A 14,993-nucleotide genomic window follows, 5' to 3' on the forward strand; every position below is an offset into this window, starting at 1 on the left:
TGGGAGATCATGACTTGCTGTGTCATCTTGCACAACATGATCATCGAGAGCGAGCAAGAAGACCCAGTGTTTGACACTGAACCATACTACAGGCAGGGTCCTCTAGCCGAAGTTGATCACCAGCTACCGGCAACTTGGACTGCCTATCTCAGTATGCGTCAGGAGATCCGAGACCCACAGGTGCATCATCAACTGCAGAAAGATCTGATTGAGCACCTATGGAGGCTCAAGGGGGACGCCGCGTGATGAAATACGAGTTTTTATTTGTTGAACTATATAATTTGTATTGAACTATTTGTTGTTGTAGTATTTTGTTGAAGTATTTGATTTTTCTGTGATGAAATATGTGATAAGGAATAATTGTGTTGATAATTGAACGCCGAGACACGGCGAAACCACGCCGAATATGGGCCTATTCTCGCCCATATGGGCCGTTTATTCGCCGAAATTGGGCTGCAAAGTGGGCCAATTTCGGCGCCTGGGGGCGAGCTGGGGGCGACGACTGGACGCAAAACCGCCCCCAGCTCCGAGTGTATCGCCGGCTCGCCCCCAGGGGGCGATTTGTATGCGTCCTGAGGGTGGCCAACGGCTGGAGATGCCCTTAGTAGCTAGACCCCCACCCATCCCCACACCCACAGCCCAAGCCCAGTCTGTCTCTTCCTTCCTTCTTCTCTCGCGAGTCCCACCCACCGTCGTCGCCGCCGCTTCACCCACCCACCCACCGTCCACCTCCGTGCCGTGCTGCCCACCGCCGCCGTCGCCACCGCACCTACCTTCTCTCCCATCGCCGGAAGGATCCCGTCGCCACCATTGGACCCCGTCACCCCCAAGACCTCCCGTTCCCCTTTCCCCAGCCCATCTCGCGGCTTCTCCTTCTCTTCTCACAGCCCCCGCCGCCGCCACCACCTTTCTCCTCCCACCCCGCAGCTCCTCCCTCTCAGCCTCCACCCTCGTACGTCCACCCTGGAAAGGGAGGCACATGCCGGAGGTGGAGTCCAGATCCGATACGGCGCCTCACCAAGGTCACCGCCGCGCGGTGGTGATGGCGGCGTCCAGCGCGACTCCGTGCGCCCACGCCCACGAGTGGGGAGTCCCGCCTCGGTTCGGCCAGGCCCGACCATCTCCTCCTCCGAGCTCCAAGCGTCCATGGTGGCCTCCTCTTGCTGCCTCTGCTCGGCCGCGCCGCGTGCAGACGACTCTTCCCGCTCGTCAAGGTACAGCTCTAGCCCCGACGCCATCAAGTTCTCGATTTAATCTTCTTCCCTTCCTTGGTTTCCTCATGCGCTCCTACTCCACAACCATAGGGTCGGCACAGCGATTGGAGACGAGCAGGAATGAACCAACAAGCCTAAGAGGAGGAGCAGGAGCTCCATCAGCAGCAGCTCATGCTCATGGACGACCAAGTCTGAATCGTTGTTGTTACTCTGCTGTCCTGGCTTCAATTCACGGCATAGGAGGTTTGATTCCACTCCTCTCCTCTGCTCTCGCCCCCTCACGCTCATGTGCATGTGCAGGGATTTGACCAGTTACTGTAGCTACCATCAGTTGGATTAGATTAGATGGTTTCAAGAGAAAAAGTGCTGACCATGCTTGATTGATTCAGGAACTTACGCCCTTCTGGGCACAACCAGCATGCAGTTATGCTCTGCGTCTTTTATGTTTTAGTTGTTAAGGTTTACCAGATGTTGGGTGTTGCTGTGTGATGATGGGTTTGTACCCTCGTCACGTTGAAAACTTGATGTCGTGTCTTCCGAACTTGTTATATTTACTAGTCACAGAAGGTGTATTTCCCATTAATAAAAGAAGTTATAGAAGCTGCATACTGTTTGTCTGCTGCCCAATTGTGACCTTTATTTTCTTTGCGTTGGTCACTGAATCCTTCATGGTGTTTTTGGTTGCACAAGTCAAACAGTAATACTTTTTAGTTCTGTCAATCCTACACCGTATTTTACACTCTTCATAGCATTGAAATGTTTGTACTGAGCATTTGTTGCTGCCCTGTGTCCACAGTCCCACATTCGATACTACTCCCTCCGTTCCAAAATAGATGACCCAACTTTGTACTAAAGTTGAGTCATCTATTTTGGAACTGAGGGAGTAGTTCAGAGATGCTTTTGTGGTGCGAATCAATCTAATTACAGTTTTTTTGGGTTGGTAATGTCTTCTTTTGCAGGGGTGAACTTCATTACTTAACCGGATTATTGACCCACAGACTCCTCTTGTCACCACCCCGCGGTCGTGATGGCGGCGTCCAGCGTGGCCCCGTGCTTGCCTGGGGGAGTCCCGCCTTGGTTTGGCCAGGCCCGACCATCTCCTCCCCCGAGCTCCAAGTATCCACGGCGGCCTCCTCCTCTTGCCCCTGCTCGGCCGTGTCACGTGCAGACGCCATGGACCTTCCTCTTCCCGCTCGTCAAGGTACAACCCTAGCGCTGATGCCATCAAGGTTTCGATTTTATCTTCTTCCCTTCCTTGGTTTCCTCATGTGCTCCTACTCCACAACCACAGGGACGGCACGGCGATTGGGGACGAGCAGGAATGAACCAACAAGCGTAGGACGAGGAGGAGCTCCATCAGCAGAAGCTCATGGAGGAACAAGTCTGAATCTCCTCACGGCATAGGTGGTTCGACTCCACTCATCTAATCTGCTCTCTCCCCCTTACGCTCATGTGCATGTGTATGTGTAGAACCAATTAGATTAGATTAGATCCTTGATTAGATGGTTTCAAGAGAAAAGTGCTGACCTTAATTGATAGATTCAGGAATTGACGCCCTTGTGGGCACAATCAGCATGCAACTATGATTTATTCATATTCGTCAATGGAGAGGGAATGCCCAAACCAATAGTGATTATTGGAATAAATATTTCAGTGAGAGCAGCTATGTTTTTTGTTATATTTAGTAGTCAATGATGGTGGATTTCCTAAAAAAAGGTTATAGATGGTGCATACTACTTGTCTGCTGCCCAATTGTGACCTTTATTTTCTTTGCATTGGTGACTGTCACTCCACGGTGTTTTTAGTCGCACATGTCAAACAGTAATACTTGAAGTTCTGTCAATCCTACATGGTCCTTCTGCACTGCATATATAAAGTTTCTAAATTTTGCATATCTGCATATGTCTCATGTACTTGATTTCCAAATTCGTTTGTGGTAATTTCGGTTCTTTTGCTTACTGCAAGTAACATGGAGATGCCTTGTGGTTTTGTTCTGTTCGTGAAGATGCAGCAATGAGAGGAAAACCATGGTTGCCTCTTCAGTGGTGTTTTTTGTTTGAATCATACCCTGATTAGGCGGTTTGAAATTTCTGATGCTGCCTCTTCAGTGGTGTTTTTCAAGAAAAAACCTTGGCTGTCTGAGCTCCCAGATCTCATCCCATCGACCAATTTTTCTCGCTTTCTGTTCCGTCGGTGTTTTTCTTTCTGTTTGCATCAGCTGATTAGGGTGCTCGAGTGATGACATCCATGTGGACTAGAGTTTCTGATGCTGCCTCTTCAGCAGTGTGTTTGAAGACAAACCCTTGGCTGTCTGAGCTCCCAGATTTTCTTCAAAATGATGCCTTTTTTCCTGATGGCTTTTTTTGATTAGTTGATGTGTGTCTGTTACCAATTCGGGTTGATGATTTTTGTTCCTCACAAGGTAATGGCTCGGACGCTAGAATTGATTCTGTGGTGATATCCTGATTGGTGGCGTTCTTGGTGCCAGCTTATCCTGGAAAAGCCACATATATTCACATTAGCACATTCTTTCTTGTTATTTTACTGTGTTTTTGGGATCTAAATGATGCAAAACTACGAAAGGGAAAGCGTCCATGTCAGTTTTCTTTCACATTCATAGGGAGATTTGATAGATTCCTCTGTTTGTTTTTTGTTCTTTGTTGCATTTTTATTCTTTTTATTCATGAATGTGGATGGAGTAAAATACAGTTATCCCCGTCTTACTTCCTCGAAAGGGTGCTGACAGTCTTTGAATCTCACACAATTTACTATCCACTGATCACTTGTTATTTCCCTTTCTTTTGGTTTTTGTAAGTGTAAAGTTGATCTTCGCGGGTGACGATTAGTATTGATTGTTGAACAGGTACATAGATTACCTGTACCATGTCGACATTTCCTCCCCTGAGCTCCAAGTATCCACGGTGGCCTCCTCCTTTTTCCTCTCCTCGGCCGTGTGCTGACGCCATCAAGGTTTTGATTTGATCTTCTTCCCTTCCTTGGTTTCCTCACGCGCTCCTACTCCACAACCATAGGGATGGCATAGCGATTCGGGACGAGCAGGATGGGGCCAACAAGCCTAGCAGAAGGAGGAGCTCCATCAGCAGTAGCTCACGGAGGAACAAGTCTGAATCGTTGCTGTTTGCGCTCACTCTGGTGTCCTGGCTTCACTTCACGGCATAGGTGGTTAGATTCCGCTACTCTGCTCTGCTCTCTCCCCCTCACACTCATGTGCATGGGCATGTGCAGGGATTCAACCAATTACTGTAGCTACCATCAATTAGATTAGATCCTTGACTAGATGGTTTCAAGAGAAAAGTGCTGACCGTACTCGACTGATTCAGGAATTGGCACCCTTCTGGGTACAACCAGCATGCATTTATGATTTATTTATATTCATCAATGCTCAAACCAACAGTTCCTATTGGAATAACTGTTTCAGTGAGAGCAACTATGTTTTTTGTTATATTTACTAGTCATAGAAGGTGGATTTCCTATAAAAGAAGTTATAGAAGGTGCATACTGTTTGTCTGCTGCCCAGTTGCGACCTTTATTTTGTTTTCATTGGTGACGGTGAATCCTCCATGGTGTTTTTAGTTTATAAGTCAAACAGTAATAAAATCATCTAGCCGCTTATGTAGGGAGCATGGTAGAGTGGCTAGCAGCTTGGAGCTATTCACTTGATAGCAAAACACAGGGATATTTACATGCCATACTGTTTGTCCATGATCTTATAGCTCAAGTACCATTTCCGGGAATTGCGTGCAAGTGCTTGCCTGTGAGGTGTGAGCTGCAGGAATTTAATACATCGAATGCCATCATTTTTCGTTTGCCTACAATTGTTTGTCTATGAGCATTTGCACTGATTGTTGTTGTGATATACCTCCACAGATTCCACTGAAAAGATTGTTCTAGGCACCTAATCTATTTGTTTGTTTGATTCAGAGCAGTAGGCATCCTCCACGGACGACATTGACGAGGAACATGCGGTACTGCATGGCCGAGCTGCTGAGCTCGAGAAGAACATCATCGAGTCCGACCCCAACATTGAAGGTGATTACGACAACCCGCACAAGTTTGCTCCGCCCTCCCACCCATTGGTGGTAAGCCATTGGTTCTCTGTCAGCTCCACCCCCCCCCCCTCTAGGTGGACATCATTGAATTTATATTGAAGTTTTCCTATGTCAGCCCATAAAGAATCTAGCTTTTGGTTTTCCGAGACATGGGGATCACTACATGTTCCTATATGAATGTTTAAGCAACAAAAGTGCTTGTTGTCTTAAGTGTCAACTTAGCTATCTGTGTTTCAAACCACCTCCTGCCCAATTCATGGGTTGAGCATAGTCATATGCCATCTAAAGGATGAACTGAATGTGGTTTATCCATTATCCTACTTGCAGTACTTTAAAGTCATGCAAGTGAAGATAGACATGATAGACTTCCGTGCTGCAAAGCTATTCACCTTTGTTTATATAAATGACCATTCATACCTATTCCCCTCCATCATGCTTCTAAACTGGATAGTAATAAACAATTTTGGTTGGCAGGATGCAACTGTGTCACCACAGGCTTTATCCCGTCTCCCTTTAGTCTGGGTATATTTTAGGTATGGGTGTTTAATTCGGTGTCGTTTTGGTTGGAACCGCAGGATCTGTTTGCCCGTGATTCTTGCCCCAAAAGTGGACTTGGACAAACTACAAGTTCGACGATGTAAGATAATACTCAATTTGTTTGGTCATGTTACTGTTTGCCCAAAGTTGACTCTTTCTTCATTTGTGTTTTCGTCTTGCAGAGGTGTTCACATAGGTGATCGTTGCTGTGATGAACTGGTCATGTTCATGTTGCTGGGATGAGGCCTCCCGTGCGGCTTCCCCTGCACTTCCGGGGCTGTTTCTTCTCCGTCTCCAGTGCAGGTAAGCCACTCACTTCCTCTTTTGTGCTTTCTCCTCTGTTGTGTGTGTCCATGTCCATCCCGCCGTGGTAAGTCCTACGCTGGAGATGTGCCATGAGTGAGCATTGCTGATTGATAGATAGCTCCGAGAAAACGTGATTATCGTACATTGTTCATCTTGGTATTTATGCTTGTCCTTTTGGATCTGTGAAGATTAATGTAACTGGTTCTCCTCATGCATGATAGCTAGCTAGTGTCACCGGTTTGTTTAGCTCTTAACTTATCTACTAGTGATGTTATGGTTGTTTGATTCCTAGGGTTCTTGTACCTCTCAAATCAATCATGCCATGCTTCTTTGCTGCATTTCCTATATGATTGTTATTAAGTGGCCAACGTGCTCATGTGGTTGCTTTTTCTTGGTTGATTTGCAGTTAATGCCGTTTTTTTGTGATATATCATTCAAAGGACAATTATTGATTTGCATCCCTTGTTGCTTCTATACTTCCACATACAGACATACATGATGATCTCTTTACGCCGTGTGACTAGAGTAAAAAAACCATGTTTTCTTGTACACGTATACAAAATTAAATCAGGCCATCCACCATGGGTCTCTTCTGTTTCTTCCAAGCAGCTTCTCCATGTCTGCCACATGTAGATGTATCATGCTCTTCTTTTATTCAGTAGGAATTGAAGTCAATGAAGACTAAGCTGTTGTGTTTTTCTAGAGATGCATGATAATTATGGCAGGTTTTTGCTTGTGTTTGGATGAATCGTGGAATGTTTTCTGTCCTGTAGCATGAGAATGAAAATAACCACCATTTTTTAGGATGAAACTGCAAATTTTGAGAAGGAAGGAGCGAGCTCCCAGGCCGGACGAGTCTGGATGCGTGTTCGCAGTCTAGTCGCCGTCCTCTGTACGCACGGTGGTGAGGGGCGCAGCCATCGTCTGCGCGCACGAGGCCGTACCCTAGCCGCAGCTTCTTTGACTCTGACCTCGGTGAGCCTCCTCTACTTCCTCTCCTGCTTGGGCCCAAATATTTTCCAAGTTTCTGCTGCTCTGCTCTTGCACAGTTTCTACATTGAAGTGCTGAACTGAATTTATTTCTTTGCTGCCATGTTTTTTTGCTACTCTCAAGTCTGAATCTCTCTGCCTGTACTGAAAGAATATGGGGATCTTTGCATTATTGTTTGTTTGAATCAGAGCTTTGTGTTTGAAACAATGGCCAGATATTTATATTTTGTAAAGCCATGCATGTGCAGTAATCCCGACAGTCTTGGCCTCTAGACTTGTGCCTCCTGGAGTCAGTTTTCCCCAATAAGAGTGTGCTTCTAGGTGCATTCGGTGAAAACTGGGAACTACAAATGAAACCTTCAAGTTTTATACTCCCTCTGTCCAGAAATATTCGTCGTAGAAATGGATGTATCTAGCCGTATTTTAGTTCTAGATACATCCATTTCTCCGACAAGTATTTCCGGACGGTGGGATTATTATGTAAATCCAAATCTTTCAGTTGTAATTGGCACTAGTAGCAGCCATGCAAGAAAAGAAAAGAATCGGATTTCATGCAAGAAAAAGATCTTCCCTTGATATGACCCTTTAGGTCCAGGTAGTAGCTATGCACGTGGTGGTGCATGGCCTCGCTGCTTAATTAGGGTTTTCCTTTGGGTCGTTAGCTAGCTATATATGCACATGCTGGTGGTTAATTCGGCCGAAAGAATTCTTGTCCTTGTCTAAAGTTCCTTGCTGTCAAATTCATCTTCTGTGTTTGCTAAAACTAGTACAGCAGAGTACTAATACGTGTTAGGTTTCTTGTATGCTGCTGCTACTAAACAACAACAGATCCGGATTACTGTTGTTTTATTGGTCCCATCTTAACATGCTGCAACTGTTGTTTCCTTTGATTGAAATCTGCAAGAGGCCCACTCAACTCCTATGCTTTTTTTCTCTGTTTCCTCTACATAGTTTCTCCATATGTCTCTAAAGATGGCTGTTGTGCTTCTTTTTATTTATATGTAATCCACAGAGGCTTGATATGGTACATTTTCCCCGGGTTTTGCTCCACCATTTTCATGCTATGGAACAAGCACCATGGCAACAGGCAGCTCATCGGAGCATTTGAAGTCACAACCCCTCCTCGGCGACGAACCGTCGACCAGCTCCTTGCTGTGCAAGAAGCCATCTTGCAGCTTGAGGTTACTGTTTGGTCATGTTATTATTTTCCCAAAGTTGGTTCTTTCTTCATTTTTGTTTTCCTCTTGCAGAGGCGATCGTAAAAGTGATGAATGGGTCATGTTCATGTTGGTATGATGAAGCCTCCTGTGTGGCTTCCCCTACACCTCCGGTGGCTGTTCCTTCTATGACTCCAGTGCAGGTAAGCCACTCACTTCCTCTTCTGTGCTTTCTCCCCTGCTGTGTGCCCATGGCCATCGCTCCGTGGTAAGTTGTACTCTGGAGATGCACCATGAGTGAGCATTGCAGATTGATAGATAGCTCCAAGAAGACATGATTATTGTATGATGTTCGTCTTTGAACTTGTGCTTGTCTTTTTGGATTTACATGTCTAGAGTTGCTTCTGCTAGAACTTGTGCAAGGAAAATAATTAGCATTTAAAAAACAATTCATTGGTAGTGGTACTTACCTATCTAGAGTGGCTTCTGCTAGTCACACCCAGTGTTAGTTATAAATCATGTGTATGCGTAGGGCAAAAGCGAAACTAAAAAGAGACTTTTTACATGTGGCAATGTAATATTGTTGTGGAATCTGCTGCTATGGGGAGCTGGGATCATTTTGTGGTTTGGCTGTGATGGGCAGCATTGTGGACTGCCAGAAATGAGCCCATATTTGATATTGAATCCATCGAGCATCCTATTGAGAACTGACTGACACCTTATTGTGTTGTGTTTCTACTGCAGGAAGCAACGGAGCAGCAGGATAGCCGCCTCGCTCTCGCAGGGCTCGGGGTGACGATGAGCTCCGGTGACCATCTGTTGGCAGCGGTGATGAAGCCTCCCGTGTGGCTTCCCCTGCACCTCGGGCGGCTGTTCCTTCTCTGACTCCAGTGCAGGTAAGCCACTCACTTCCTCTTCTCTGCTTTCTCAGCTGTGTGTCCATGGCAATCGCGTCGTAGTAAGTTGTGTAGTAAGTTGTACTCTGGAGATGCACCATGAGTGAGCATTGCAGATTGATAGATATCTCCAGGATGACATGATTACTGTATGATGTTCGTCTTGGTACTTGTGCTTATCTTCTTGGATTTTTGAAGATTAATGTAACTGCTTGATAATGCCTCTATCCATGGTAGTAGCATCATGTAGCAGCACTAGAGCTGCAAATAGCCTTGAGTTATTGCCTTGTATTAATTACTGTATTACGAATGCATGCCAGCTTTCACTCAGAAAAGAATAGTGGTACACTTGCTTTCACTGGAAAAAATTATAGTATACTGTGCTTGTAGCTGCTGCCTTGTGACCATGAGGTCATGGGTTCAAGTCCTGGAAACAGCCTCTTACAGAAATGTAGGGAAAGGCTGCGTACTATAGACCCAAAGTGGTCGGACCCTTCCCTGGACCCTGCGCAAGCGGGAGCTACATGCACCAGGTTGCCCTTTTTTTTTTTTTACTGTGCTTGTAGCTCTTCTCTTTGTGCTTCAGCTACTTATTGAATGAGAATTTAGGACCCCCAGTCTAGCAAAAATGATGTGATATTTGAGCTGACCCCATGTACTCTGTCATGTTTGTAGTGCAGAAATGAAGTGCCAAGACGTAGCAACCTTTTGGACCCTCACCACCAAACCGTGGAAGGCATATCAAAAGCCATTTTGGTCGTCATTGCTGAGCACTGGAGTTGGGCGTTTTGCACCGCCAGCTGTCAGTTGGTGCTGGCCATGATCCGATACAAACCTGTAGTGTTTGGTTCTGTTGTAGCTGATGCGTGCTTGTGATTTGTATGGCTTTGGTGCCCTATTTTTTGCTTTTGCTTTGAGTAAACCCAATAGCAAGTGATTTTCTCAGGGCTCTGTAAGCAACATGTTGATGGAGCACGAAGACATCTTGTTTGGGTTATCCTTCTTGTTGTAGTGGTGATGTCTAATCTCTAGTATCACCTCTTTTCCGAAAGATAAGTCGCCGGGGGAGTTCAGTTTACACTCCCCCAACGACTTATATTTAGGAACAGAGGGAGTACATGTTCTGTAGCCTTTACAAGCCTGTAGGGTTGTAGCTGGTGCTTGCCTGTAACCCCCAACGATTTTTGTTTTGCTTTGATGGTTAAAGATTTCTTATGATTATTCATGCATGCTGTTTCGATCAATCAGGAGGAGAAGCAAGCCGAGTATCCTGCTTGGATTTGGACCATGAGAGAACTTTGAACCCTTGTTAAAATTCAGCCCACCACTTGTTGAAAATACCAGCTTTGGATATGGCAACATGATTGTTAGTGAGTAAGCAGAAAATATGTGATGTTTCTATCTAAGTTGATCATCTATGTTACCAGATGAAGTATAAGAGAAAGCTCCTTATAATTCTTGTGAAATATAAGAGAAAAGAGACCGAGGCTTGAACATTAGAAACATAAGAAGAAGAAGAAAAAACTCTAGAACAATTGAGCTCTTTTTGACATCATCCAAGAAACCAGAATAGTAGCTCTAACTGATTTGGAAAGTTTGCTAAAAGAATAGAGGGACTTGGCCTTACAACATTGTTGAGATTGTAAAAGCTATCAGAAACTCATGTCACGTAATAATTTACTTTCTTGGAAACGAAAAGGATCATCATCATCATCATCATCGTGTCACTAATTGGCCTAAGGATGCCCGCCGGCCATCCAGCAAGGGTCTGGATTGCGCCATCTCACTGATCCGCGGCACTCTCCTCTCCACCATGCCCTCTTTTGAGGCCATCTCTATATATACTAGGAAGAGTCATCCATCCGCGTGCGGGATGTGCGTGCGACTTAGGACTTTGGACTTGGCTTGGCCACGGCATGGAGAGGAGAGTCATCGTGTGTGACACTGACGATGACGATGAGGAAGAGCCAGCCTCGGTCGACAAAGTGCTGGCGCAGCAGTGGCGTCGACGAGATGCACGGCCAGACAGAGCCTTCGAAGCTCCTGCTCTGCAGCAAACAATTTGAACTTGATGTACTCAATCTTGTGTGCCAAGAGTTTCAGCGAACACTCTGAAGTAATGTACTTAATCTTCGGTGTCAAGACATTGACGTATAACTGTATGTAATTTGACAGACAGATCTGCGATTTCTCTGTAAATGCATTAGGAATTCTCGTTGTTGTAACTTGTAATCATGCATGCAGGGACCAAAGGCTCACTGTATCACTTCTGCCATTGTAACTTGTAATCTTGAACAAGTATTTGAAAAAATGTCGATCATGTGTTTAAATTTTTTGAAGAGGTTTTTGGAAAATTTTGAACAAGTATATAAGAATTTAGAATGAAAAAAAAGGAAACAAAGAAAAACCAAAAAAAATGAAACCCAAAAAAGAAATAAATTAAACCAAAGGAAAAATGTTGACCATGATTCAAAAAAAATTAGTCTTGCATTTGAAAAATATTAATCAAGCATTTGAATATTGTTGGAAAAAGTGCATAGAAAAAATGTTGACCACATATTTAAAAATGTTAAACTTGTATTGGAAAAGTGTTAGACTTGTATAAGAAAAATGTTGTTGACATATACAAAAAAATTAGAATGAAAACCAAAAGAAACAAAGAAAACCAAAGAATGAAAAAGAAACAAAATAAACCAAAGAAAAAATGAAGAAACAAATGAAAAAAATGAAAGAGCGGAAAAGAATGAAACAAAAGAAAACAAAAAAATGTGGAGAAAACTGATAGAACAGGAAAAAACGGTGGAGAAAATCGTCTCTTTTACATTAAGTAGGTCGCACCCTACATTACATCACGAACTCAACACCGAGCGGGTTTCAAGCGTCGCTATCTCCTATCAAGGAGACCCGGGTTTGATCCTCGAATGCACTTCATTTTCTTCCATTTTTTGTGCTATTTTTACTACCTACGCACGCACGAATACGCCAGCCCAATACGACGCGATGGAGGGAAAACTTTCAGGGAGAGCAAACTACCAGCTCATTTAAAGCAAGAAATAGTCGCCGCGGTTGGATCTCTCCGCAGGTACTTTGTCTTTCTCTCCTTCATCTTTGCATCTCTCCTTCATGTTTACTCCTCAAAAGAAAAGAAAAATATTTCCTTCATGTTTCCCCCGCCTTCCTCACCTGCAACTCCTACACTCCCCCCTCCTCTCGGTGACTGGTGCTACACGGCCCGGTGGCCAGTGCTCTCCTCCCTTCCACTCCCTCCTTCCCCCTAAAACGACTGCAACTCCGTTGTCCACTGTCGCAGCTTCACCCATCCACGGTTGCCACACCACCAACAATCATTGCAGCTTCAGGTAACACCAATTCTAGCGTCTCCGCACACTGGTTGTAACATTCACACTTCAATTCCAACATCTCCGTGCATTGGCTCTAAGAAAAACAGATACTCGAGTAGTCGCCGACTGCAACAAAAAATTTCCAATTCCAGCAAACAACATCGTTGGTTCGACAAAAAAAAATGTGACACTGCACCTGATCGCAACATAAAATCTCGCCGGCACCAGCACAAAATTGTTGGGGAACGCAGTAATTTCAAAAAAAATCCTACGATCACACAAGATCTATCTAGGTGATGCATAGCAAAAAGAGGGGGGAATGTGTCCACGTACCCTCATAGACCGAAAGCCGAAGCGTTTCAATAACGCGGTTGATGTAGTCGAACTTCTACGTGATCCAACCGATCAAGTACCAAAAGTATGGCACCTCCGCGCTCAGCACACGTTCAGCTCCATGATGTCTCGTGCTCCGTCAGCACACGGTTCGACAAATCATGGGTTAATTAGATAGTTTAGGGCTCCAATCCAGGGGGGATTAAAGGAATAACACTTGTGCAGAAGGATGAGTCGCTATCCAGTACTTGCATCCTCCCGCCGCCGCTAACCACGCCATGGATGAGGCCGACTGGAGCAGGACAATTCGAGAAGGAAAATCCCTTGTACCATGCTTTATTACACACAAACCTGAATGATGTGTTCGGTTCAGGCCCGTCTGTGCCAGCGCCATTGTCACGCACATAGGGCCCAGCTGGGTAGATCTAGCGTCGCCGCGTCCCTTTCGACGGCCGCTCAGGAGCCAGCCCGACCACGTCCACCATGCCATCTACGCGGAGGCCGCCGCCGGCTCCTCAGCTGATAGAGCCCGCACTAATTTGCTTTGGCGCGAGGAGGCAAGGGCAATGGCACTTCCTGACGCGGTCCACACCATCCTTGATGGAAGACTCACCAGAAGTAGGGCATCGCGGCTGACCTTCACCAAGATCGTCGCCGTTGATGGCAACAAAAAGAGGGGTGGAATGGGATCGGGAGTGAAGGAGGCGGGGGAAGATGACCTGGTGTTGTACTGGGGCAGTGGCGGCGAAGACTCGGGACGCCAGCGATGAATGAAGAGGAAAGGGGAAGCTGTGTAGGCGCGCTATCTCTTAGTCGGTCGCAGGAACACGCACGCAAGGCACAACAAATTACCGACGTATTGGCCAAACCATCCAGCTACTAACAAATTACCGACGTATAGGCCAAACCATCCAGCTACTAACAAATTACCGACGTATAGGCCGTGTCAAATGGGGTCCACCCATTTTACCCAACCCCGATTCACCAGGAAGCCCCATTCATAGGGAGCTTACTATCTCTAGTGATGCCGGGGGCCAAGAGGGGTGGGAGGCAGGGGTGTTGTTGGGTCTGAGTGGGAGGCATCGTGTATCTCTTTTCTCCTTTTTTTTTAATAACCGGGCGGCATATATACTCGTGGAAGCCTGAGGGTCCAACAAATGATCTGGCCTGACGGGAGGAAGAATCAGTCGGATTTTTTGAGGCAGCAAGACTAATTAGAAACATGACAGGTGTCAACACGCCATTGGACAAAAAAACGACCTAAGCCCAAATTAGAATCAGATGTCTGATTGTTAGTCACTCCCTTGAAGTCAAACCAGACAACGTCATGAAACATGCAAGGACATATTTATATGCAAGATCCTTTTGCTTTTAGAGAACTCAACCGTGCACATCAGTTTTAAACATGTTTTACATAGAGCGCACTTTTCTTAAATCAATTGAGCCCTCTAGCTAGGCTGAAGCAACAACTATTTATAAGGACGAACAAGGTCACACAAAGATTGATCACGCCAAGATGAGTTGAACGAGAGGCCTGGGCCCAGACTTGATCATCCTTCTCAAGGCCCTTTTATCATGATCTGTCCACTGGCATTCTTGTTGTCCCCCGACCATGTCCCAATCCCAGAGTCCGTCGTATCGAACATGACCATCCTTGAGAAGAACAAGGCGTTGCAAGGACGTGCAAGTGCTCACGAGGTACTTAAGAAGCTGCATTTGGCGTCGGGTGAGCGTAAATCCGATGAAGACCAGCTCCTTCATGTGAGGGTGGCATTGTGTAGGGCTCGCCGTCGACCATATTATCCCGAACGACTCTGGAACCTCCTCCGAGTGAGCCACATGGATGTGCAGGACCTCGAGCGATGGCGCCTCCACCAGGAAGGTGTGCGTCCATGAGACGTCCCAGTTGGAAGGCAGGTCGGCAATAAGGAGCCTTTTCAGGTGGAGCAAAGGCTTGTCTAGTTCCTCGGATCCAATCCATCTCTTGGAGCCGGTGAACCGGATGACGAGGTTCGCCATGGTTGGCGACGTACCCAGGAAATGGTTGAGCTCATCGTGGTGGTGCGGCCGGGGCGGCAGAACCAACGTATCCTCCTCTACGGAGAAGGAGAGGTTAGTGTGCGTGAGGCACGGAACCGAGCCGAACACG

At 45.9% G+C, this 14,993-nt stretch overlaps 1 long non-coding RNA gene, 1 other non-coding gene and 1 pseudogene across 14 annotated transcripts; all 3 read left to right on the forward strand.

The window, feature by feature from the left end:
• Nucleotides 1-662: 662 nt before the first annotated feature.
• LOC123105075 (uncharacterized) lies at nucleotides 663-10,395 on the forward strand. Of its 13 annotated transcripts, none has more exons than XR_006450699.1 (13): nucleotides 663-1,214; nucleotides 1,305-1,457; nucleotides 2,174-2,415; nucleotides 2,506-2,618; nucleotides 4,078-4,397; nucleotides 5,157-5,314; nucleotides 5,860-5,921; nucleotides 6,004-6,124; nucleotides 6,932-7,102; nucleotides 8,130-8,298; nucleotides 8,368-8,477; nucleotides 9,019-9,170; nucleotides 9,851-10,395. It is a non-coding gene; the product is annotated as an uncharacterized lncRNA (long non-coding RNA). The 13 variants fall into 13 exon arrangements; XR_006450673.1 differs by having other exon boundaries at nucleotides 5,157-5,264; XR_006450692.1 differs by having other exon boundaries at nucleotides 5,162-5,264.
• On the forward strand, nucleotides 3,438-3,537 carry LOC123151652 (uncharacterized; annotated as a pseudogene).
• On the forward strand, nucleotides 3,602-3,729 carry LOC123152175 (small nucleolar RNA snoR80). Its single transcript, XR_006476058.1, has one exon. It is a non-coding gene; the product is annotated as a small nucleolar RNA snoR80 (small nucleolar RNA).
• Nucleotides 10,396-14,993: the final 4,598 nt, after the last annotated feature.

This window comes from Triticum aestivum, chromosome 1B, assembly GCF_018294505.1.
Source record: "Triticum aestivum cultivar Chinese Spring chromosome 1B, IWGSC CS RefSeq v2.1, whole genome shotgun sequence".
Lineage (NCBI taxonomy): Eukaryota > Viridiplantae > Streptophyta > Magnoliopsida > Poales > Poaceae > Triticum > Triticum aestivum.